This window comes from Dipodomys spectabilis, unplaced genomic scaffold, assembly GCF_019054845.1.
Source record: "Dipodomys spectabilis isolate Male_0828 unplaced genomic scaffold, ASM1905484v1 ptg000690l, whole genome shotgun sequence".
In the NCBI taxonomy this organism is placed as follows: domain Eukaryota; kingdom Metazoa; phylum Chordata; class Mammalia; order Rodentia; family Heteromyidae; genus Dipodomys; species Dipodomys spectabilis.
This window is the reverse complement of record NW_024871367.1, coordinates 24,910-30,737: the sequence shown is the minus strand read 5'-3', so window position 1 is coordinate 30,737 and position 5,828 is coordinate 24,910. Positions and strand designations below refer to the sequence as shown.

At 35.5% G+C, this 5,828-nt stretch overlaps 1 pseudogene; it reads right to left on the bottom strand.

The window, feature by feature from the left end:
* Positions 1–5,337: 5,337 nt before the first annotated feature.
* LOC122101791 lies at positions 5,338–5,437 on the bottom strand (annotated as a pseudogene).
* Positions 5,438–5,828: the final 391 nt, after the last annotated feature.

Sequence of the window (5,828 nt, the reverse complement as noted above, 5' to 3'; positions counted from 1 at the left end):
AAAATAGACCACATTTTAGGCCACAAAGCAAACTTGTCCAAATTCAGAAACATTGAAGTTATCCCTTGCATTCTCTCTGACCACAAGGGAATAAAATTAGAACTCAACACCAAAAGCCACCAAAGAAAGTCTGGTCACACATGGAGGCTGAACAACACACGGCTGAATCACGAGTGGGTCAAGGAAGAGATTAGAAAAGAAATTCAAATGTTCATGCTATTCAACAAAAATGAGCACACATATTACCAGGTCCTCTGGGACACAGCTAAGGCAGTACTCAGAGGCAAGTTTATAGCTCTGAGTTCCTACATCAACAAATTGGAGAGATCTGAAAACAACAATTTAATGAGACATCAGAACCTCCTTGAAAAAGAGCAGCAAGATAAACCCCAATCCAGTAGACAGAAAGAAATAATTAAAATTAAATCAGAATTAAATGAATTAGAATCCAAAAAAACTATAGAAAGAATCAACAAAACTAAGAGTTGGTTCTTCGAAAAACTTAACAAAATTGACAGACTTTTATCAAATCTTATCAGTAAAAGAAGACAACAGATCCAAATAAATAAACTCAGAGATTAGAATGGAAACATCACCACAAAAACAACCAAGATTCAGAAAATACTTCTCAAATCTTTATGATAATAAGTTTGGGAACTTGGCATTAATGGACATTTTCCTAGCAAATATTGACGTGCCAAAACTAAACCAAGATGAGTTAAACCATCTTAACAGGCTCCTATCAAGCATTGAAATAGAAACAGCAATAAGAGACCTCCCAAGTAAAAAAAAGTCCAGTACCAGATGGTTTTACAGTGGAATTCTACAAGGCCTTCAAAGCAGAGCTCACACCAATACTCCTCCAATTCTTCAATAAAATTGAAAGAGAAAGTTCACTACCGAACACATTCTATGAAGCAATCATAACCCTCATCCCCAAACCAGGCAAGGACTCATCAAAGAAAGAGTACTATACACCCATATCTTTGATGAACACTGTTGCAAATTTTCTCAACAAAATTTTGGCCAATTGACTTCAACAATCCACGCAAAAAATCATACACATGTTCAGACAGGATTCATTTCAGGGATGCAAAGCTGGTTCAATATATGCAAATCAATTAATATTATTCATCACATCAAAAGGAGCAAAGATAAGAACCACATGGTTATCTCAGTAGATTCAGAAAAAGCATCGACAAGATCCAACATCACTTTAAGATGAAGGTTTTGGAAAAATTGGGAATCCATGGAACATTCCTCAATACAATAAAGGCTGTATATGACGAAGCTACAGCCAGCATAATCCTTAATGGTGAAAAACTGAAGCCATTTCCTCTTAACTCAGGAACAAGACAAGGATGTCCACTCTCTCTACTTCTCTTCAACCTATTATTAGAATGCCTAGCTACAGCAATAAGGAAAGATGCAGACATAAAGGGGATCCAAATAGGGAAAGAAGAAATAAACCTCTCCCTCTTTGCAGATGATATGATCTTGTATTTAAAGAATCCTACAGACTCCATTCCCAATTTACTCAACCTGATTCAAAACGTTGGCAAAGTAGCAGGATATAAAATTCACCCCAAGAAACAATGGCTTTTCTGTATGCCAACAATGAGAAAAGTGGGGCTGAAATTACGAAAGCAACTCCATTTGTAATAGCCCCACAAAAAATAAAACACCTAGGAATTAACTTAACCAAAGAAGTGAAGGACCTCTATGATGAAAACTTTAAAAACTTGAAACAGGAAATCAAAACAGAACTTAGAAAATGGCAAAAACTCCCATGCTCCTGGATTGGAAAGATTAACATGGTGAAAATGGCAATAATTCCCAAGGCTATCTACAAATTCAATGCGATAGCTATCAAAATTCCAACCTCATTCCACAAGGAAATAGAAGAGGCAATCCAAAAATCCATATGGAACAATAAAAGACCCCGAATAGCAAAAACGCTCCTCAACGGAAAAAACACTGCTTGAGGAATATCAATACCAAATTTCAAACTCTACTATAAAGCCATAGTAATAAAAACAGCTTAGTACTGGCACAAGAACAGACCTCAGGACCAATGGAATAGAATTGAAATCCCAGAAATGAACCTACAGACCTATAGCCATCTAATCTTTCAAAAGGGAGCTAAAAAATTAGAATGGATGAAAGACAGCCTCTTCACTAAATGGTGCTTTCAAAATTGGTTAACTACTTGTAGAAAACTAAAGCTAGATCCTTATCTATCACCCTGCACCAGAATCAACTCCAAATGGATCAAAGACCTCAGAGTCAAAGCAGATACTCTGAAAACATTACAGGATGGAATATGAGAAACCCTAGGTCTTTTTGGCGTAGGCCAACATTTTCTTAATAGAGACCCAGAAACACAAGAAATCAAAGAAAGATTGAGAAAATGGGATTGCATGAAGTTGCAGAGCTTCTGCATGGCAGAGGACATAGCTAGGAAGATCAATAGAAAGCCTACGGATTGGGAGAAGATCTTCATTAGCTATACAACGGACAAGGGTCTCCTATCTAAAATATACTTGGAACTCAAAAAATTAAATCCCTCAACAACAAATCCTCAAAGAAACAACTGCCCAATAAATAAGTGGGCTAAAGACTTAAAGAGAAACTTCTCTGAAGAAGCAAGATGGATAGCCAATAGACAAATGAAGAAATGCTCAACCTCCCTAGCCATAAAAGAAATGCAAATCAAAACAACATTGAGATACCACCTCACCCCAGTTAGAATGGCAAAAATCAAGAACTCTAATAACAACAGATGCTGGAGGGGTGTGGACAGTAGGGAACCATACTTCATTGTTTGTGGGAGTTTAAACTTGTTCAACCACTTTGGAAAGCAGTATGGAGGTTCCTCAAAAGACTCCACATAGAGCTCCCCTATGACCCAGCAATCCCACTTTTGGGCATTTACCCAAATGTTTACAAACAAGACCACACTAAAGCTGCCAGTACAACTATGTTTATTGCAGCCTTATTTACCATAGCTAAGATATGGAACCCACCCAGATGCCCCTCAGTAGATGAATGGATCAAGAAAATGTGGTAATTATACACAATGGAATGCTATGCCTCCATCAGAAAGAATGACATTACCTCATTTGTTAAGAAATGGAAAGACTTGGAAAAGATTATATTAAGAGAAGTAATCCAAGCCCAAAGAAACATAGTTTCCCATAGTCCCTTGGTTTCCCTTATTTGGAATATCTAGTATATGTATGAGTCAAGCAGAAAAGGTCAGATCAGGTGAAGTTAGGAAAATGAACCCTAAGATATGTATTTAAATTTTTTTCTTTCATGCATTTTTTTCTAACGTATTTATAAGATTATTTCTTTGTTGCTTTGTATGTCCCTCCCCCATAGTATAACCCCTGCTTTCACTATTTTTGATGTAGGTATAATTTGTGTAGGAGGAGGGGAAAAACTAGTCGTTTAAATAAGGATACAAGTGGACCCGTTGCCACAATGATAAGTACATGTTTTCACGTTGAAAATGAACTTTACAACTTTGGTGGGGGTGGGGGGAAGATTCGGTGGGGGGAATAGGGGAGGCTGGGAAGGGATGGGAAAGGTAAACAAAGGAGGAGGCTACAATGATAAGAAATGTACTCACTATCTTGCCCATGTAATTGTAACCCCTCAGTACAGTATTTTCACAATAAAAAACAAAAACAAAAAATACAAGGTATTTAAGTAGTCATGCAAAGGACTTCTATTTTACTACTGCATTATACATTTTTTTCAAATGTTGTGTACCAATAAATAATGGATGTATTAGAAAGCTCTTAAAGCTCATATAGTGAATAGTAACTTCTCTTACACTATATCATTGTATTTCTCAAATCATTTACGCAGAAGGCATTGTTTCCTATTTTCTTATTCCTAGAATAAGCTTCACATGAAGACACCACTGGTCCTAATTTTCAGTCTATGCATTTGAATACAAAGGAATGTCTTTCCTCTACTCTCTATCAATTACCTTCTCTCCAGTTAGAATAATTTAAAATAGTAAAAATGAAAAACGAGAAAATAAATCATGGTGAAAAAACATGCAGGAAATTCACCAGATTTTTCTGACCAATTCAACCAATGTGAACTATTGGGGAAATACATGGACACCTCATTCCCACTGGTACTCAAAGTCTCTGGTTAGGCAATTCTGATGAAGATAATCAACTAGATGAAAACATGAGGAATGGTATCAATTGCAAGAAAATAATGGAGAAGAATGCAAGCAAATTTCTTCTTTGGGCTTACTGCAGTGCGGAGACTACTTTTCAAAAAGCCACGCATATGAATACCAGGGATGAGGATAAGTATACTCTTCTTCATCGGGAAGCCTAGAGTGGACATGTAAACATTGTCCATGAGTTGGGAGCTCAAGGCAGATATTCATGCAATAACTGTGAATGGCTTGGCACCCCTGCATAGTACATATATGTGGATTAATACCAGAATGTATTCTTCCTTACTTCATCATGATGCAGATACCAATCCCCAAACTAAAGGCCTCTTGACCACCTTGCATCTTGCTGCAGGGAACAGAAATAGCAAAGATATGCTGTATCTCCTTCTGTTGAATCATTTTTTCAAACCGGGTCTGAAGAATAACTTGGAAGAAACTGCATTTGATATTGCCAAAAGGATAAGTATGTATCACTACCTCTTTGAAGTTGTGGAAGGCTGTACAAATTATTCTCCTACGTAGTAATGGTTTGGTTAAGTTTCTTAAATTTCAAAAGTGCCATTCCATCCTTTGTGTCTCTACAAATATTTTCATAATAAAAAGCAACAGCAATATCTTAATTTAAAAATTCATGGATTCCATGGTATTCTTCCACGTGAATTGCCTCACTTTGATGTCAAAATGTATTCAAGAGTTGTTTGTATGCATCCATAATGATTTCTGCAGAGTTTGTCTTTTTTTTTTTTAATTTTAACTTATCTGTTGAAATGAATAGTATAGAAACTAAAGTTATTCCTGGTGCTTGTCTGAAAAAAAGTATATCTAGTTTTGTATAAAGTCCATAATCTATTTCATTATCTTCTAGATATAATACTTTGAGGTCTACATTTTTTTTATAATATATAGGTTCATTAATAAATGTGTCCTTTCAGATTACATTCCATATAGAAAAAGTTAAGATTCCTATCTAATTTCAAGTTTTGTAAAGGATATGCTATGTAAGGGCCTTTCTAAAGTGAAGATTTAATACACTGATGTCAAACTAACCTTTAATTCTATGAATTACATGTATTGTTACACTTGTATTTTTGTAATCAACTTTTTAATAACTTTTTCATTTCTTGCATTTGAAGAATGAAAAATATTTCACGAATTTTTGTATCATCCTTCTGCAAGTGCCATGTTAATCTCTGTATTGTTGTCATTTGGGTAGACCTGCTGCTGAAGCATGTAGTATCCTCTAAATTTAAGTACTTAATGATGCAATCTTTATACAGGCATATATCCTTGGTTGCCTATTTGTAACAAAGAACCCTTATTGTTCATAAAATGCTATTGATCATATTTCTCTAAATTTCTGTGTATAGTGGCAAAAACTTATATTGTTTGGTTGATTGCTCACATTTGCAATTTTTGTCAATGACTATGTTGTCGTTTTCATTTTTAATTTGATCATATTTTGAAGCCTTTATAGCTAAGTCCAAAGGTGATGGCTTTTCAAGTACTTACTTATCAACTGAGTTAGCTTTGTGGAGCTAATGGATTCAAAGCAAGCCTTGCTTAAGAGCTACTTCTAAACTTCTGCAGCTTAAAATTTCGCAAAGAAGTCTCACTGGCACAA